At 39.5% G+C, this 21,783-nt stretch overlaps 1 protein-coding gene across 2 annotated transcripts in view; it reads left to right on the top strand.

Annotated features, from left to right (window-relative positions):
- ell (elongation factor RNA polymerase II) overlaps positions 1–21,783 on the top strand; it is a 110,936-nt gene that overhangs the window by 47,400 nt on the left and 41,753 nt on the right. The window lies entirely within an intron of this gene.

Genomic DNA, 21,783 nt, shown 5'->3' with positions numbered 1-21,783 from the left:
GTTATCGTGACCAAAATTATTACAGTTATTATTATTATTGCAGTACTGATGGTACCTGGAGTAAAGGTTGATTGGCAACACTAAAGGCTCCCGAGCCGGATGCGGCCCTTTAGTGTCGCCCTAGTGCAGGGGTCGGCAACCAAAAATGTTGAAAGAGCCATATTGGACCAAAAATAGAAAAACAAATCTGTCTGAAGCCGAAAAAAATCAAAAGCCTTATTACATACAGGTAGTGTGTCATGAGATATAAATTGAATTATGAGGACTTAAATTAAACTAAACAAACTCAAATATAGCTACAAATGAGGCATAGTAATGCAATATGTACATATAGCTAGCCTAAATAGCATGTTAGCATCGATTAGCTTGCAATCATGCAGTGACCAAATATGTCTGATTAACACACTCCATAAGTCGATAACATCAACAAAACTCACTTTTGTGGATTCATGTACAACGTTATAGGTTTGGTGGTCAAAATGAGAAGTGACATAAATCACGTCTGAGAAAGTCAGAGAAAGTTATGCATGTAAACAAACTAGGGTGAGTTCAAGGACCGCCAAAATTAGTAGGACATAACGGCGCTTGCCAAATACTCGAATCAGTGAAACATGTTTAATATAAAAAGTGTGCTTTATAGCAATTAGGGAGGTTTGTCCTCCTACAGAAACCAAATTAAAACAAATATGTTTTTTTCCCCTCATCATTTCCATATTTCATATATTTTTGAAAAAGCTCCAGAGAGCCACTAGGGGGGCGCTAAAGGGCCGCATGCGGCTCCAGAGCCGTGGGTTGCCGACCCCTGCCCTATTGGCTCCCTGGAGCATTTTTAAAAAAGGATTGAAAATGGAACCGTTTTGTCCTACCAATTTTGGCGTTTTTTTTTAAACTCACCGTAGTGTGGACTGTGACGCAACAGTTTGTTTTCATGTAAAATCTTCCACTCTTTCTTTCTCATTTTGTCCACCAAAAGTTTCTCTCTGTGCGTGAATGCACAAAGGTGCGCTTTGTTGATGTTATTGACTTGTTATAGAGCTAATCATCAATGCTAACATGCTATTTAGGCTAGGATAATGCACATATATAGGTACATTTGAGGGCATTTAATATCCTTTTACTTTTATCCACTTTGTATATAATTTAGTTTTGCATGTCTCATGAGACATTATCTTTATGTAATATTGGCTGCATTTCAGATAGTTTTTTGTTTGCCATGTTGTTCCAGACCACAGCAAATGTTACCTAACTTGCCAACGATTGTAATAAATCTATTAAAAGAAGACACCCTGCCGTTTCCTTTAACTAGGACATACATACTGCATACATACAGTATCAATAACTTTGGCCATTAAAAGCCAGTAATTTACAGAAGTTATCTCCCTTTCTGAGTATACTCTGATTTACTAAAGGTGTAAACATGTGTACAATAAATAATACATTTTAGCATTTCTGTCAACAAAGAGTTGCTTCCGCCTGCGACACATGGTCATTTTGATAGTAGGCTAATATAGCCTAATATTGACACTTACATCAAGTGTTGCCTTCATTATAACACTTATATACGGCTTTTAATTTTTTGCGGCTCCAGACAGATTAGTTTTTTGTATTTTTGGTCCAATATGGCTCTTTCAACATTTTGTGTTGAGGACCCCTGCCCTAGTGTGTGAAAGTAAGTGTGAATATTTACTGTCTGTGTTTGCCCTGCGATGAGGTGGCGACTTGTCCAGGGTGTACACCCCCTTCCGCCCATGTGCAGCTGGGGTAGGCTCCAGCACCCCCTGGGACCACATAAGGGACAAGCGGTAGAAAAGGCATGGATGGATGGTTGACGAATGTGCTCAAAAAATACTTCAATGCACACAATTAAAACTTCTGACAGATATTTTTAGAAAGCTAATATAAGAAAAGAAGAAAACCCACTACTTTGAATGTTTTTTTCTTTTTTATGCTTGACTTATAGTGTTTTAATGTAAGTATTGTATCTGTTTTTATTCTGTTAAATATTGGTTTGTACCGTAGCACTTAAAGATTTATTTAAATGAAAAGTACGTAACAAATATAATCCATTATTATTACTATTTATCATTTCTGGCAGGCGTGCTTTCTTTTGATTGATTGAGACTTTTATTAGTAAATTGCACAGTACAGTACATATTCTGTACAATTGACCACTAAATTGTAACACCCGAATAAGTTTTTTCAACTTTAAGTCGGGGCCCACGTTAATCAATTCATGGTACTCTGTTTAGCAGTCCTTCAAAGCACCGTAAAAACAACTCCGTCACGTATTGCTTGTATTTCGTCACGTGACTTCTTCCCGGATGTGAAAAACCAGCAAGATGGCTGTTGTGCAGCAAGCAGCGCGCAAACTGAGTACACAAGGGGCCTCGCTCTTCCTGCAAAAGCAGATAAAAGCAAAAAATCAAACTTTGCAATGGAATACATCCCTATGCATTAGAAAAAAAATGTGTTGAGTGATATCGGAGTTTCCAGACATATCAAGCTATTTAGTGCTCCAGATGTCGTTCTAAACAAAACCGAGGAAAACTTGGAAAAGCACGGAGGTCTATAACTTTTTTGTGTGTCGCTGGGTCAAAGAAATTGTTATCAGGACTCTCCCGGATAAATATGCATTGTTTTTTCTCAGGTAGGGTTGCATTTCATGATTTAACTTGGTGTCTACAGTTGTGTTGCCTTGTTGCACGCGTCGTTTACAAGTAGTGTGTTTTTGCCCGTCTTTATCAAAATATAACTATAGATGTCAACATTGTTTATCTGCTGAAAGCTTCATTTATATTTGCTGTGTTTGGTAAAAGCTTAACTCTTAGGTTTTGCTTACATTTGATATCTTATTTAAACTCGCCAAGTTGGTGCTTTACAAAGCACTCGTAACAAAAATGTGTTTTTAAGAAATACAAATTGTATCAAGATAATACTTAAATGGGAAAAAAATTACTTTAAAATTATATAAAACAAACCTTTAACGAAGTGATCACTGCAAACCTGCACATTCTACGACTTTGCTTCCTTGGACAGGAGTGCGAGACGTTTTTCTCGTCATCGTTTCCTAAGATCTTGCACTCTTTTGCTATTCTTTATTACCTCTCAAGGAACTCTAAATAAAGGTTTATCCATTTCGCGGTTTGAACGGTTCGTACGGCTGAACGGCCGTACAGCACGCATAGGGCACTTTTTTCGAGAAAGGCAAAATGGCACCTAGTACCAATTGAGAACAGACGCTGGCTTGACCAACACACATATTTAATGAGTCGGACTTGAGCCGAATGTGACGTCATGTAAATCCAAGCAATTCTTCGGAGTAGGGCTGGGCGATATTGCCTTTTTTTAATATCGCAATATTTTTAGGCCATATCGCGATATACAATATATATTACGATATTTTGCACTTGATACATATAATCACAGCAGTATGATGATTCTATGTGTCTACATTGAAACATTCTTCTTCAAACTGCATTAATATATGCTACTTTTAAACTTTCATGCAGAGAGGGAAATCACAACAAAGTCAACTGACCAAAAGTGTATTTATTAAAGTTATTAAGCAATGACACAAACATTCAAGTGATTTCCAAAACATAAATTGCAAGATTGTCAGAGACATTTTAAGTGTCAAATAAAAATGAGCTGCATAATGGGAAATCAAACAGTATTCGTCCTTTACTATGTGGTATGTTACTGTACTAAGGTTATGAAATTCTCTTCATTCTCTAGCGAGCGACTTTTCAAATGATGCTACATATTAGCAGTAATGCTAATTTTTATAGCAACGCTTTTGCCCCACACTTGACAAATTACGGCTGTCTGTTCGACATATTATTACTTGAAGCCGAACCACCGCCAGGCGATGGAAACCCTGCTGTTTTTTATTGGGAATTAAGTCTTCCTTCATTTGTTACCAGATCCGCACCATCTTTCTCTTGTACGGCTACATTAGCAGCTAACGTTAGCCACGCCGCTACCTCTCTGCCCTGCGAGGGCGTTTGACGTATGTAAGAATGTGCGCCTGCACGTCTGTGAGAATGAGAGACAGGAAAGAGCGAGGAGAGCCTGAAGTGTACGCCCGCAGCTAAAAGTCTTGCGTCAGTACATATACTCGAATATTGCGATATAGTCATTTTCTATATCGCACAGAGACAAACCCGCGATATATCGTATTTGTCGATATATCGCCCAGCCCTACTTCGGAGTATAGAACAATCACTTTGTCCTAAGGGCACAACTTGTAGGTTCAATGTGCACAATTGAATATCTAGCTTAGTTCAGGGTATCCGCCGAGTCTTGAAAAGTTATAAAAAGTTTTAAATCCAATAATTTGAATTTAAGGCCTTAAAAGTCTAAAATTCTCCTAAAATCTCATAAAAGGTCTTAAATACGATTTTGAAAGGTCTTAATCTATTGGTGTTTCTTTTATTCAAGACATGCATAAACTTTAGTCTCGCTTTTAAATGTTTCGATTTTTGAGGATGCTATAACGTAACTACAGAGAGGAACTAATTGTGCTGCCCGGTCAGAATGTATCGAACACAACTAGCTATTGCTGTGCACGACCAACTCTGTGTTGACAGCTTAGTTAGCATAGCAACAGAGAAAACTTAACGAAAGCCCACAGCAAAGTCAAATTACCTGCATAGGAAGGGTAAGTAAAAGATCAACGATTTTATGTCTCCTGAAAGATGGATTTAAGGCATGGTTGAAGCCGGTGGATGGAAACGTATAAAAACATTTAGAGCCATCGAGGAGGGAAGCGTTTGTAAACATGGCGGTGAAAGTGAATGGAATGATAATGTTCAAATCAAAAATCCGGGTTAAGTCCTGCTCAAAAGATGCTGAAACGCCACAAACACTTGTACAACTTTACCGAGATAAACCCTCCCAAAGGATTAAGGGTTAAGTGGCGCCAATTGCCAAAGGAGATCAATATGAGATGTTTAGTAGTGAAGTCATACTATTAGACTTAGACTTCCTTTTATTGTCATTCAAATTTGAACTTTACAGTAGAGATAAGAACGACATTTCGTTGCATTAGCTCGTTGTAGTGCAGGATCAAAGAGCAATAAGGTGCATATATAAATAAATAGATTATTGTACAGATAAATATATTGCACTTTTGCATATGCATCCACATTTATGGATGTATGTTATATTGTCTTTATATTACATACAGTAAGCACACACTCATTTCTCTGTGGTACTCAGCAGTAAAACTATATATTAAAAAAAACCTAATTCTCTTATTTCTATTATTTGTTCCAATAATTTCAGGTCAGTTTCTCATGCCTAATCTTTTCTCACAAGTTTATACAGCAACCGACATTCAAGTGGTTGCTTGCTTAGTGTTTACACTCATCTTATTGTGGGGTGAGTAAAGCAATGGGGATTTGAGAATGTCATCTTGTCATGCCTAAATAAAACTAATCCTTAGGTTGTGTTAGCAATATGTTTTCAAAAAAGTCACAAAAAACAGGTACAAATGCATCCATACACACCCGTTACAAAAGGAGCTGAGCACATTTGAATGTTATCCACATTATTCACATCCAAATTCTGTTTGAGGTCTGCAAGCCATAATTACCTTCTTTCTTTTTAGACAATCATTCTGTCTGCACTCTGTTTTTCACAACTATGTGCAGATCCAGTAGTGCTGTCGATGTTTTTAGCGGTTGGCTCAATTCTGGAAGCTGAAAAAACATTACCGAAGTTAACGATTTAGCTTTAGCAAAGATGCTAAATGTCTCTTTCACAGACAATACATTGTTGTGCTTTCCTCTACCACTGCTGATGTTGATTTTAACATTAAAACACTTGATATGAAGCACCTCTTGCAATAATAACACTTCTATGGCAAATCTGAAAATTGGCTGTTACGGTGTTTTAATATTTTTTCTTATTAGTTCACACGAGAGAATCTCCTGGTGTATTTAGTTAGTTTAAACATTCATATACTTAAAATTCATTCTGGACCTCAGATTTTACGTTGTCATTGTAACTTTTGTCCATATGGATGTGAAATGGTCTTAAATTATTTTTAAGATGGTCTTAAAAAGTTTTGAATTTGACATGTTGAAACTTGCAAAGATTCTGTTAGTTTCTCAGACAACAATGTGTTTATGGTGTATAAGTTGGTATTTTCTTAATAGGGAAATATATTGTTTTCATGTTAGCATTTATGTGAGCCAGCTGTCCGTGAAAGCGCTCTTATAAATCACTGATTTTCGACCATTTTAATTTAAAACAGTTGTACTCACTACGGGAGTTTTTCCGCGGTTTTCATTATTACCGTTTTATGGTTCCATCTCCTGCCTCACAATACGAAGGTCCTGAGTAGTCCTGGGTTCAATCCCGGGCCCGGGATCTTTCTGTGTGGAGTTTGCATGTCCTCCCCGTGACTGCGTGGGTTCCCTTCGGGTACTCCGGCTTCCTCCCACTTCCAAAAACATGCGCCTGGGTATAGGTTGATTGGCAACACTAAATTGGCCCTAGTGTGTGAGTGTGAATGTTGTCTGTCTGTGTTGGCCCTGCGATGAGGTGGCGACTTGTCCAAGGTGTACCCCACCTTTTGCCCGATTGTAGCTGAAATAGGCCCCAGCGACCCCAAAGGGAATAAGCAGTAGAAAATGGATGGATGGTTCCATCTCTACTACTGTCCCTCGAGAAGAACTATATTACAAATGCTTGGTGAAATGTCAGTTGACCATCAGGGAGTAGTATTTGTTCACCTGCATCTTGATGGAAATGGTCAGACATCATGTCCCTTTGGGACATGATGTCTGACCATTCGTATTTTTTTCTTTTTTTTCTTTTAGCCCCATTTGACCTTTTGTCCATACGACGTCCTTTGTCTGTCTGCTTCTGTGTCCTTTCTAATTAGTCCGTCCTGAAAGGAGGCATTGTTTTCTTCATGCCAAACAATAAAAAATTGAGCAGACTTGTTGGCAGAATGAAAAGGAGGCGGTGATCGGGCAGCCTGTTTAATACATCCACTTTTACCAGTAGCCAAGGTTGTAACAAAAAAAAAAAAAGTAGTATAGTTTGTAGACAGGATGTGCTGGCTCACTTAGTGGTTTTAGAGACATCTTAAACACGTACCTCATCTGCTCCAAGACTCTTAACATGGCGCGTTGCTTGTGCTGATGTTTAGAAAGGCAATAATGGGACACTACTAATTTGCCTATTAGATTACAGGGTTTCCCCTACAGCAGGTTGTTAAGATACCTGTGGCGGTGGGGGTGTGGTTAGGGGCGTGGTTAGGGGTGTGGTCATCATGACGTCATCCTATGAATTGCTATATGATTTTCTTTAAAAAGCCTCAAAGCATGTATATCGTATTTTCCGGACCATAGAGCGCACCAAATTATAAGACGCACTGCAGATGAATGGTCCTTTTTTTATCTTTTTTCATATATTAGGCCCACTTCCTTGAAAACACTTCCTTGTGGTCTACATAACATGTGATGGTGGTTCTTCGGTCAAAATGTTGCATACCGGTAGATTATATTTTATAGATCATCTTCAAACCGCTTTCTGACAGTCGCTTCCGGATTCGCCGTTTTGTGGGCGGTCTTATTTACGTGGTTTACCTTTGACACCTTTGTTGTAGCAGTGTAGCGTGCAAGGACGGGAGTGGAAGAAGTGTCAAAAGATGGCGCTAACTGTTTTAATGACATTCAGACTTTACTTCAATCAATAACAGAGCAGCATCTCCTCATCTGGAAACAACAACACCGGAAATGACTCGTGAAAAACCGTCCAACCGGAACTCTAATAAGTAAAGTTCCTAAAGTGAATAATAAAAACTCACTACACCGGTATGTTTTAGTGCTTTCATGGCAAGTTTACTGACAGATATAAGTAAGAACTTTACACTGCTTTATATTAGAAATGGCAACAGTGGAGGATTATTGTCACATAACAGGAAGATGGAGAAAAAGAAGAATCTTATTGACTATGGCGTCGGTGCGGACTTATACAGATGGTAAGAAAAGTTGCTTTTGCATAATATTGCGAAACAAAACGCCAGATAATGTCTTACCATATGCACACACCATAATAATACTTGTATGTTTAATACGCCAATCCAGCTCATTGGCCTAGTGGTTTGAGTGTCTGCCCTGAGATCGGTAGGTTGTGAGGTCAAACCCTGGCCGAGTTATACCAAAGACTATAGAAATGGGACCCGTTACCTCCCTGCTTGGCATTCTGCATCAAGTGTTGGAATTGTGGGTAAAATCACCAAAATGATTCCTGGGCGCAGCCACCCCTGCTGCTCACTGCTCTCCTCACCTACTAGGGGGTTAACAAGGGGATGGGTCAAATGTAGAGGACAAATTTCACCACACCTAGTGTGTATGACAATCATTGGTACTTTAACTTAACTTAATAGCTTACCAAAGTTGTACTTTTGTTATCATTTTAAGCGCCGTGTGTAATGTTATATATTTTCAATGGAACATTTAAAATGTTGGTGTTGCTCTCCCTGACCACCTGAGCGCACCACAGACTGTGGATGCTTTTAAAAAAGGCTTAAAAATCCTTGTTTTTAAAAAGCCTTTTTTTAGATCTATGCATACTAGTTCTAGCTATTAGGCTGTTCTAGTTGTTATATATTTTTTATTTATTTTTACTATCTTTTGTTTATTTTATTTTTTTTAATACACTGTAGCACTTTGAGGTTGTTTACTCAATGTAAAGTGTTTTTACAAACAATCTGTTATTATTATTATTGTTTACTTGAGACATATCGCTTTCATAGTGCAGCCTACACTTATCTCATATGTTTGACTGCCATCTATTGGTCACACTTATCATTACACCATTTACCAAATAAAATAGTTTCGAGGTGGGTAAGCTCAACCAAACGTATTCCTTACATTAGGCGCACCGGGTTATAAGACGCACTGTCGAGTTTTGAGAGAGAAAAAATGATTTTAAGGTCGCCTTATAGTCCGGAAAATACGGTACATACATTGAAAAACAAATCCGTCTCATTAATTAGGATTAATATATATTTTTATATTATATTGTTTTGCTCTATTTTCAATTGTTGCTGCTTATTGTACAATGTACTTTGTTGGTTTACCATGAATTGATTAACGTGGACCCCGACTTAAAGAAGTTGAAAAACTTATTCAGGTGTTACCATTTAGTGGTCAATTGTACGGAATATGTACTGAACTGTCCAATCTACTAATAAAAGTATCAATCAATCAATCAATCAATGGTAATTTTTCAAGTGCTTGTAGAATTTTAGTGATTTTTTCTTTATTAAAAACTTTTACATCTTTTTCTGGCTTTATTGTGGACTTTACTCTTGTTTAGAGACTCTCTACTTGTGTCCCTCAATGTCCGCGATGAGCAGCTGCAGCGAGCATGACGTCACACTTGCTTCGCGCTGCTGCTCCAACTGAACTTTTTCTCCTTAAAAGCCATCACTGTCCTCTTAATAATAGCAAATTTTGTAGATCGCTGTCCGTGGGGATATATTAAAATACGTCCACATTGGACGCAGCATGTAGTCCCGTGCAGATAGTGCATAGGTCTATTCCGCTGGTCAAATACTTTTTTTGCCGGCTAAATGTTCAGTGGATCACTACAAGTTGGGCCAAGTGCGCAAATAATAGGCTTTATATATCCATTTAGGGCTTCACGGTGGCAGACGGGTTAGTGCGTCTGCCTCACAATACGAAGGTCCTGCAGTCCTGGGTTCAATCCCAGGCTCGGGATCTTTCTGTGTGGAGTTTGCATGTTCTCCCCGTGAATGTGTGGGTTCCCTCCGGGTACTCCGGCTTCCTCCCACCTCCAAAGACATGCACCTGGGGATAGGTTGATTGGCAACAGTAAATTGGCCCTAGTGTGTGAATGTGAGTGTGAATGTTGTCTGTCTATCTGTGTTGGCCCTGCGATGAGGTGGCGACTTGTCCAGGGTGTACCCCGCCTTCCGCCCGATTGTAGCTGAGATAGGCGCCAGCGCCCCCCGCGACCTCAAAAAGGGAATAAGCGGTAGAAAATGGATGGATGGATGGATATCCATTTATACTCTAACGACCTGCTGGTGGTGATGCTTTATCTTTGTTTTTGATTTTCATTGTTTCCATGATTGCAAACACTACATTTGTGCCTGAAAGTGGATTGGTGGAGAATGAGGAAGGGTTATGTGTCTGGGAGTGAAGCACTGAGATGGACGTATGTGACGGAGGCAATACTTGTAGAGTTTGGGCCAGTTGTTAGCATGAGATTGGTAATAAAAGTTAAAAAGACTTTCTGACTTTGAGTGACTTTTTCTGGAGGCTACAGTACATTAATTTGTTTTCACGTAAAGAATCCTTGTTTGTAGAGGTTGGCTGTTTTAATTCTGCTGCGGTGGTGCATGTAGAGGACACCTTGGCTTGTTCCTTATTGTACTGTATTACCTGGGGATACCATTTTTTTTGGTTCTTTGACGCAGCTCGTAACTCAAAAACCTTGTATAGCAAAACCGCGTCACCCAATATTTGACATCGATACAATCTGTGCTTGGTCACCCGAAAACAGCACAATTTTAATGTGGCTTTTAAAAAGACAATCTTAGATAAGAAATATTGTATAAAAATAGAATGTACTACAAACGAATGCAGTAGTTTCAGGAAGTAATGTAATACTTTCCAGCATTTACCTTGGGAAGCAGACTTTTACGTCATCTTCTTCAACATGTGTCTCCAAACACACCTTCTGCACCTTCTCCATTATTTCATGGCTAACTGACTCCCATTTAGATGTTATTTTAGCGTCTTGGCTGGCGTTGGACTCATCTTGCTTCAGTATGGTGCAGGCTAGCAGTTCTACAGTCCGGCTGTTCCGCCAAGTCTGCTATAGTCATGTTTTTTTGTTTTTTTGTTTTATTTAAATATCATCCACTCGTTTTTCTTAGCTCTCTACTTTACACTCACTTTCTTCCTTCCCATGGTTGGAAAATAAAGTTTTGTCTGGAGATCTCTAACTATAAGCTATTGCTTGCAAATACGGTTGAATAATGAGATGTAGGGATCTTACGAGTTTACTGTGGTATTCGTTACGCCAACTCGTAGTGGAGAGGCTTGTAACCCAAATTTTTGCTCACAACCTATTGCGAAACAACCAGTTGAGAGACATCTTGTATCTTAAAAAACGCGTAGGATGACGCACTTGTATCCCGAGTTACTGCTGTACTAATTATAGCCCTAGGGGAATTTACCGGAATGATGTCTGGGGATTTTTTAATCTGCCAAAAATGCTCTGATAACGGTCAGGACTTTTATTTACCTAAACCACAAAGTGGCAAGGCGTTTATTGGAAGCCAGCCATAATTGAAGAGGCTAACCCTGTTGTGTATTACAAAACTCAAAACCAGTGACGTTGGCACGTTGTGTAATTCGTTAACAAAAACAGAATACAACGACTTGCAAATAATTTTCAACTTATATTTAAATTGATACATTGCAAAAACAAGATAATTAATGTTCAAACTGAGAAACATTTTATTTTTTTGTGAATAATCATTAACTTAGAATTTAATGGCAGCAACACATTGCAAAAAAGTTGGCAGAGGGGCATTTTTACCACTCTGTCACATGTTCTTTCCTTTTAACAACACTCAGTAAATGTTTGAGAACTGAGGAGACCATTTTTAAAAAATCTTTTCAGGTGGAATTCTATCCCATTCTTGCTTGATGTACAACTTAAGTTGTCTAACAGTCCGGATGGTTCTTTTCGTCTTTGGTCCGGAGGACACAACGTCCACAGTTTGCAAAAACAATTTGAAATGTGAACTCGTCAAACCACAGAACACTTTTCCACTTTGCATCAGTCCATCTTAGATGAGCTCGGGCCCAGCGAAGCCGGCAACGTTTCTGGGTGTTGTTGTTCTTTCGCTTCGCATAGTAGAGTTTTAACTTGCACTTACAGATGTAGCGACAAACTGTAGTTACTGACAGTGATTTTCTGAAGTGTTCCGGAGCCCATTCGGTGATATCCTTTACACACTGATGTGGCTTTTTAATGCAGTACCGCCTGAGGGATCAAAGGTCACAGGCATTCAATGTTGGTTTTCAGCCTTGCTGCTTACGTGCAGTGATTTCTACAAATTATCTAGATCTTTTGATGACATTACGGAGCGTAAATGGTGAAATCCCTAAATTCTTTGCAATAGCTGGTTGAGAAATGTTGGTCTCAAACAATTTGCTCACGCATTTTTTCACAAAGTGGTGATCCTCGCCCTATTCTTGTTTGTGAATGACTGAGCATGTCATGGAACCTGCTTTTATACCTAATTATGGCACCCACCTGTTACCGATTAGCTTGCTCACCTGTGGGATGGTCCAAATAAGTGTTTATTGAATATTTCACAGCTTTATCAGTCTTTTTTGTCACTTGTACCAGCTTTTTTGAAACATGTTGTAGGCATGAAATTCCAAATGAGCTAATATTTTCAAAAAATAACAGTTTTCCAATTTGAACGTTAAGTATCTTGTCTTTGCAGTGTATTGTATTGAATATAGGTTGAAAAGGATTTGCAAATCATTGTATTCTGTTTTTATTTACAATTTACACAACGTGCCAACTTCACTGGTTTTGGGTTTTGTATATGTTATAAAGGGTCCTCCGATTTTAAATATCCGCTCCATGATGTAAACAAACTGAATCAAATAGGCTTTGTGTTGAAAAATACAATATATATTTATCAAAATGTAAAGCATTTTTTGTAAAACCATCAATGTCAGGCCGTTTCCATCAAGCCAGAGAAGCCCTCGCTAAAAAAAGGAGGATGTTTGCGCCTTTGCCGGTCATGTGCCTACAACAATGTAGTCCATTTCTCCCCCAGAGGTTGTCTTGTCCCATGGAAGGAGTTGTTTTGCCGTCAGCCTCTGCCAGGGGAGACACCTACCACAAACATATATTTGGGAAAACCCTACTTGTAAAATTGAAATTAAGGAAAATGAAGGACTAAAGACAAGTTTGCATTAGTTTTAGACAAAATACAAATGTATCGATCAATAGCAAGTAGTTACATGGGCAGTATAGGGCTGGGCGGTATGTCCCAAAATTTATATCATGGTACGTGAATGATGTCTCTATCTGTGTTGGCCCTGCGACGATGGGCGAATTGTTCAGGGTTTACCCCGCCTTCCGCCCGAATGCACCCCTCTGCGACCGCAAAAGGGACAAGCGGTAGAAAAATGGATGGATGGAAGGTATTAATTGAATCCCTTCACGGTAAAGGTTAATTCCGCTGTAAATTTGTTGCGGTATACAACTCATGGAAGTGTTTCTGATTGGGTTTTGTAGTCCTTTAGCAAAGCAAACTGATGACGACAAAAAAAAGCGAGAATATAATGTAAAATATGCAAGGGCCTCTATTACTTCTACAAAGCCCTCTAAATAAGAATTAGTTGATCAATATAATATGCTCAGTCCATCCATCCATCCATTTTCTACCGCTTATTCCCTTTGGGGTTGCGGGGGGCACTGGCGCCTAACTCAACTACGATCGGGCGGAAGGTGGGGTACACCCTGGACAAGCCGCCACCTCATCGCAGGGCCAACACACATAGACGGACAACATTCACACTCACATTCACACACTAGGGCCAATTTACTGTTGCCAATCAACCTATCCCCAGGTGCATGTCTTTGGAAGTGGGAGGAAGCCGGAGTAACCGGAGGGGAACCCACGCATTCACAGGGAGAACATGCAAACTCCACACAGAAAGATCCCAAGCCCGGGATTGAACCCCGACTACTCAGGACCTTCGTATTGTGAGGCAGACGCACTATGCTCAAAAGTCATTTTTGAAAATGTTAACTCTTTAAAACACGCTGTAAAAATGCAAATGCACCAAAAACATGTCTTATAATAGCCACAAACTGCAGGATACATTTTTAAATCAGGATCCAATTTAAAAAATTGTTAAAAGGCTTTTTACGCATTTATGAAATAATAAATAAACATCACACCAGAAATGCAAATGATGCACGTCTTCTGAAATGGATGATTGATTTAAAATGTTTTGAAAAAGACACAAAATAAAATATTTGCTTCCCTTTAGATCAGTGGTTCTTAACCTTGTTCGAGGTACCGAACCCCACCAGTTTCATATGCGCATTCACCTTCTTTAGTGGGGGGAAAAAAAAATAATAATAATTTTTTTTTGTCAAATTCAAGACAGTTATGTTTTTTTTACGGGTGCACAAAATGAACCGTGCATGAACGTCATCTGTGGTGGCAGAGAAGAGGACTGTGGACAAACTAGTGAGCATCCTGGATGATGCCAGTCACCCTCTGCATAGCGTTATCAGTAGCCAGAGGAGCCTGTTCAGTGCTAGACTGCTTCATCCCAAGTGCAGGACTAATAGACTCAAAAACTCCTTTGTCCCACACGCCATTAGACTGTACAACTCCTCTCTGGGACGGGGGACGGGGGGTATTAGGATGACAGGGGATGCAAAACATTAACAGTGCAATACGTTTTCATAACATGGTCACTACTGCCTACTTTGTCTTGTTATATTCTTATTGTACTGTTATATTGTTATTCCCATTGTTTTTATTCTTTTTGTAATATTTCTCTATTTTGTTTCCTTTTAAACCCCCATTATTTACTTTTTTTTTTTTTTTTAATTGATCTCAACTCTGTACACTGCTGCTGGAATTTTAATTTTCCTGAAGGAATCAATAAAGTACTATCTATCTATCTATCTTGTTCAAAGAACAAAACCAACACAGTGCATGAACTCACAACACAACCTGCAAATTAGTGTGACTTCTACTGTTGCCTTTGAGGGACCAGTTGAGATAGCAATTGCCAGTCTAACTGACGACACGCGGCCACAACAGAGAAACCAGTTTTGCAACTGCATCCAAGCCCTACAGTACATCATCCAATCCAATCCACTTTATTTATATAGCACATTTAAACAACTAAATGTTTCCAAAGTGCTGCACAACAATATTAAAACAACATTTCAAATACTATCCTGAGCTCCACCAATGACTGAATAAAAACAAAAAAGAAAAATAAATACATATAAAAACAATATAAAATGAATATGATTAAAAACGATTTTAAGGGTGAAACCAATTAAAACAGTAAATAAAAATAAAAATTTTAAAACACAGAGGGAAACAGGGGACCACACAACACCCAGTCCAATGCAAAGCGTAAGATGCAGTGGTGTAAAGCACGTCGCCACTAAACTCTAGAGCAGTGGATACACCTTTTCTGGAGTGATGAATCATGCTTTTCCATCTGGCAATCTGATGGACGAGTCTGGGTTTGGAGGTTTCCAGGAGAACGGTACATTGCAATGTGCCAAGTGTGAAATTTGCTGGAGAAGGAATTATGGTGTGGGGTTGTTTTTGAGGAGTTGAGCTTGGCCCCTTAGTTCCAATGAAAGGAACTTTGAATGCTCCAGGATACTAAAACATTTTGGACAATTCTATGCTCCCAAAACAGGTGGCCAAATACTTTTGGCAATATAGTGTGTGTATATATATGTATATATATATATATTTTTTTTTTGTTAGTTTTTTTGTTTTTTTGTTTTGTTTTTTGTTACGTTTTTTAATGGTTTGTAGTGTATCAATCAATCAATCAATCAATCAATGTTTATTTATATAGCCCCAAATCACAAATGTCTCAAAGGACTGCACAAATCATTACGACTACAACATCCTCGGAAGAACCCACAAAAGGGCAAGGAAAACTCACACCCAGTGGGCAGGGAGAATTCACATCCAGTGGGACGCCAGTGACAATGCTGACTTTGACAAACCTTGGAGAGGACCTCAGATGTGGGCAACCCCCCCCCCTCTAGGGGACCGAAAGCAATGGATGTCGAGCGGGTCTAACATGATACTGTGAAAGTTCAATCCATAGTGGCTCCAACACAGCCGCGAGAGTTCAGTTCAAGCGGATCCAAGACAGCAGCGAGAGTCCCGTCCACAGGAAACCATCTCAAGCGGAGGCGGATCAGCAGCGTAGAGACGTCCCCAACCGATACAGGCGAGCGGTCCATCCTGGGTCCCGACGAGCGGTCCATCCTGGGTCTCGACTCTGGACAGCCAGTACTTCATCCATGGTCATCGGACCGTACCCCCTCCACAAGGGAGGGGGGGACATAGGAGAAAGAAAAGAAGCGGCAGATCAACTGGTCTAAAAAGGAGGTCTATTTAAAGGCTAGAGTATACAGATGAGTTTTAAGGTGAGACTTAAATGCTTCTACTGAGGTAGCATCTCGAACTGTTACCGGGAGGGCATTCCAGAGTACTGGAGCCCGAACGGAAAACGCTCTATAGCCCGCAGACTTTTTCTGGGCTCTAGGAATCACTAATAAGCCGGAGTCTTAGAGAAATTGGAAAGGAAAACCTTGCTCTCTTTGACCTCACGGTCATTTTTTTTTGTACATTTATAGGAATATTGCACAACACAGCAGCAACAGAACCAATGTTGTAATAGCAGTAAGGAGCTCGTAGTACCGACAGTCACAGTTTTTACAGCAAACGACCTTCAAAGGGCATTTATAGACTTCTCGTGATACTTCAAACAAAGCTACTGCCATCTTCAGGATTTCCGCGGAGCATTAAAAAGCAAGAAGCCATTAAATTAACAGTAATTTTGCAAAACTTAAGGTTTTACATGGCATTGAAAATAATTAAATACACTGTCCAGAGACATTAAAAAATGTAATACAATTGTAGGACTTGGTTGATAGTCAAATCGTCAATGCATCAAAAGATAAATAAAAATTAACTTCCTAACGTTCTACGTCTGAGTGTGAGTTTCTTTTTATCCGATATGACTTTCAAACTGGCTACAAGAGCTCTCGTGAGGTTTGAAAGCGAGAAAAGCACTGCCTCCACTCCGCTGGACAGCACAATGAAACGGCTCCGCGGGCTCAAGCTTTGTAATGTCATGTTAATGAGGAAGCTGAACTTGTTTGACACACGACGCCATTTTTTTTTTCAGTCTGTAGTTCAACACATGTGACCTAACTTAGCTAACATTAGCAACTCTCCTGGTGCTGGCACCTTACGTGACCTAAGGTGGCCTAGGATGGACAAAGAAGGCAATTCTCACAACAGACCACAACTCTTATTCTAGGACATTCCCACAGTAAATGAGTAAAAGTTCATTCAGCTGCCTAACACTTTATACATAATTTTCGATCTACTGTAATCACTTTAAATGGACTCGTTTATTTTTAGTGCATCGATAGGGCTTATTGGAATTTTTCCAAATATTCATCACTAACATGTCTTTTTTGAACATGTTTAAGTCAATCATCTACTTTCGAACACATGCATCATTTGCATTCCTAGTATGATGTTCATTTATTATTCCATAAAACCTTTTTAACTATTTATTCAGATTGTATCTGGATTTTTTTTTTTTAACTCCAGTTTGTGGCTATTTTAAGGCATATTTTCAGAAGGCATGCATTTTTACAGCATATTTTAAAGACATAAAATAAAATAAAATGATTTCTGGGAATATTACATTGACTTAGACTTGTCTAAGTCTTAGACAAGTCTAAGTCAATGTAATATTCCCAGAAATATTTTTTTAATTGATCATCTATATGTATTTAAAGGGCTTAAGTGCAGATTCCCGGTATAGCTCAGTTGGGAGAGTGGCCGTGCCAGCAACTTGAGGGTTGCAGGTTCGATTCCCGCTTCCGCCATCCTAGTCACTGCCGTTGTGTCCTTGGGCAAGACACTTTACCCACCTGCTCCCAGTGCCACCCACACTGGTTTAAATGTAACTTAGATATTGGGTTTCACTATGTAAAGCGCTTTGAATCACTTGAGATAAGGCGGTATATATATATAATTCACCATAATTCACCAATACTTTTGATTGAAAGTACAGTGTGATGATTGACAGGTGGAACCTTTTAATTGGCTACTGTCTACGGCCGGGACATGAAGACAGAACACTACATGCTACTACGGAAAAATAAATCAAAAAATATGAATTATAAGATGAAACAGTCTGGCAAGCCTATTTTAATTCACTAGGTAGTAAGTTAATGAAAGATTTTCCAATGTTTAACATTATTACTGTCAAATGCTTATAATCATGTGTGTATACAGACAATTGTAAGCTTTTGACTATATATAACAGCGGTGTGCCGTCAGGGCCAGTAAGACCTTAGCCGCTGGCCTAACCAGAAATCATGATCATGATTTCCCTAAATATCTAAAAGTATTCAAATTCTCTTCATGTCATATAATGCTCCTTCCAGCGCTGTTTTTTTTAGGTTATAGGGTTTTTTTTCCAATCAGAATTCAGCTAGCTTATGTTGCCATGGTGTACGAAATCTGCCCAGGGCCTTCAGAATAAACAATGCAGGTGTCTGCGCACTGTAAGTGAACGGACACATACAGTTGATAGACAGTTGTAATAGCCAATCAGATCACGCGTTGTTGTCAGTAAGGCCTTCCAGCTGGCCTAAGGTAGATATATATTGTGATGGTAGGAGCTAGATCAGTGGTTCTCAAATGGGGGTACGCGTACCCCTGGGGGTACTTGAAGGTATGCCAAGGGGTACGTGAGATTTTTCAAAAATATTCTGAAAATAGCAACAATTCAAAAATCATTTATAAATATATTCATCGAATAACACTTCAACAAAATATGAATGTAAGTTCATAAACTATGAAAAAAAAATGCAATAATGCAATATTCAGTGGTGACAGCTAGATTTTTTGTGGACATGTTCCATAAATATTGATGTTAAAGATTTCTGTTGTTGTAAAGAAATGTTTAGAATTAATTTCATGAATCCAGATGGATCTCTATACAATCCCCAAAGAGGGCACTTTAAGTTGATTATTACTTCTATGTGTAGAAATCATTATTTATAATGGAATTACTTGTTTATTTTTCAACAAGTTTTGAGTTATTTTTCTATATTTTTTTCCAAATAGTTCAAGAAAGACCACTACAAATGAGCAATATTTTGCACTGTTACACAATTTAATAAATCAGAAACTAATGACATAGTGCTGTATTTTACATCTTTATCACTTTTTTTTCAACCAAAAATGCTTTGCTCTGATTAGAGGGTACCTGAATTAAACAAATGTTCACAGGGGGTACATCCCCGAAAAAAGGTCGAGAACCACTGAGCTAGATAACATAAGAACTCCATTACCCAGCATGCCAAAGTAGTGCAGAGCATGCGCAGGAGCCCCGTTTGGGTTGTTGAATGTAGAGATGCCGGCAGCTTGATGTTATTGATGAGCACCTTGTGGAGTAAACTTTAAGAACTCAGCCAACATTCTTCATCTGCATCTTTTATGATTAGACAAGAGAACACATATAATTGCAAGGCCCTTTTTAAGAAGGATATTTAAAGAGAAACTAAATCTTGTGAGACGAAGCTAGCTGTGATGAAATTGGGGAATGCCCGCCATACAACCAGTGGCACCACTGGCTTATGCGGCGTCGAATGGGTGCTACAAATTGTGAGTTCAAATATTGTATTTTTTTATTTTTTTCACGTTTAATTTGTTTCTTGCCATTTTAATTTTGACAGTACCACATAGGATATGTTTTAATTAGGAGAGTGGCCATGCGCAACCCAAGGGTCCCTGGTTCATTCCTCACCTAGTACCAACCTCGTCACGTCCGTTGTGTCCTGAGCCAGACACTTCACCCTTGCTCCTGATGGGTGCTGGTTGGCGCCTTGCATGGCAGCTCCCTCCATCAGTGTGTGAATGTGTGTGTGAATGGGTAAATGTGGAAGTAGTGTCAAAGCGCTTTGAGTACCTTGAAGGTAGAAAAGCGCTATACAAGTACAATCCATTTATTTATTTAATTGCTGATGCGGCTTTATTGATTTTTAAATGCGCCAGAAAATAACCCGTTTTGTATATTGTTGATGTTATTCAATGCCCAGTAGGGCGTAAATGTGTTCCTGTATAGTATTTCTCCAGCAATGGTCATGTGGTGACATCAATGATGGTATTTTGATGTCCCACTGGGTGTGAGTTTTCCTTGCCCTTATGTGGGCCTACCGAGGATGTCGTGGTGGTTTGTGCAGCCCTTTGAGACACTAGTGATTTAGGGCTATATAAGTAAACATTGATTGATTGATTGATTGATTTTGAGAGGTAATTATTGAAGTCGGGCAGCACGGTGTCAGAGGGGTTAGTGCGTCTGCCTCACAATACGAAGGTCCTGAGTAGTCCTGGGTTCAATCCCAAGCTCGCCAACTTTCTTTGTGGAGTTTGCATGTTCTCCCCGTGACTGCGTGGGTTCCCTCCCGGTACTCCGGCTTCCTCCCACCTCCAAAGACATGCACCTGGGGATAGGTCGATTGGCAACAGTAAATTGGCCCTAGTGTGTGAATGTGAGTGTGAATGTTGTCGGTCTATCTGTGTTGGCCCTGTGTTGTCCAGGGTGTACGCCGCCTTCTGCCCGATTGTAGCTAAAATAGGCACCAGCGCCCCCTGCAACCCCAAAGGGAATAAGCGGTAGTAAATGAATGGATGGATGGATGGATTATTGAAGTCGGACATCACTGAAGGCCAAAGTGGGAAACGTACGGCCTGCCACTGATATATAATAACCAAATGGAGTCAGACATGGCCATTACATTGTTTCTAAGTGGCAATACAAATGGCATTAAAAAGCATTAAATTGTATTTGCTGATACTTGTAGAAACCCTGATCTTGTAGAGTGAAAAAAACTACATCCGAATGTCACAGCTGTAAATGCCACTGTTTTTCATAAAAGGCGCCATTAGGCACCCGACCACTATTGGACACTCAGTGGTTAACTAAATAGGTGTTATTTGAAGCATCTTTTCTCAGCAACAATTGAAATGTTCACAAATTCATATCACACGCATGCGATGTTGTTTGTTCCCTGGAGGCCAGTGAGCCATTTGGTGTGGAGGAGCTTCGTTCTCTTCGCACACTTTGCAATGAGTCACCGAGTCAAACTGCGTCAATCCTGTCCGTCGGCCTCCCCGCGTCACAGTCATCCCTGGACCCAACTGCTCAAATTGCAACACATTACATTTTATATCCCTGTAATGTATAGCTGCTGCGCTGTGGCACCAACTCTTTCAGGCAATAACCCTAAATTACAAAGTTAAATGATTTGTGTCCTTTCCCTCTTGGTAGATTGTTTTTCTTTTCCTGGTGTGTGTGTTGATCAATGCAATAAGGTAAAACCAGCTGTGCATACAGCATACGGCTCTATAGTAATACTCGTTTCACAAAAAAGCTCAATTTGTTGCTCAGTCTGCCTGCAGTAAGACTTAGTGTGTTATACAAGAGTGGAAATAAAGGACATGTATTTATAGTTGGCCACCTGCAGCCCTTCACACGTGTAAGACCTTCGGTAAACAGAGCTGATCCGCCTGACGGGGGACCGTGTGTCAAGATTGTGAGGGATCCAGAGTTTACACTCAGACTCAAAGATGACTGCTTTCCTTACCTGAGCTGAGTAGCATGGGCCTGTCTCGCATCTGGACTGTACGGCGGGAGCCATTCAGTCAAATGTCTGCAAGCTTGTGATCAACCTTCAATTTGTTTGGATTTTGAAACACTTTTTCCCCTCCAGATAGGAAATACTTCAAGAGAAAAAAAAATCTGTTCCATGGTGGCCATCATAAAACCTTTCATTGCTTCAACATTTTGAAGTGCAAAATGAATAACACTGTTACTTGTAAAAAGAAGAAAACACTCAGTCCTAAACTACATTGTTTAAATGTATTTTTTAGGTAAGTTGGCC

This window comes from Nerophis ophidion, linkage group LG26, assembly GCF_033978795.1.
Source record: "Nerophis ophidion isolate RoL-2023_Sa linkage group LG26, RoL_Noph_v1.0, whole genome shotgun sequence".
NCBI classification, from domain to species: Eukaryota; Metazoa; Chordata; class Actinopteri; order Syngnathiformes; family Syngnathidae; genus Nerophis; species Nerophis ophidion.
This window is presented reverse-complemented; position numbering and strand designations above follow the sequence as displayed.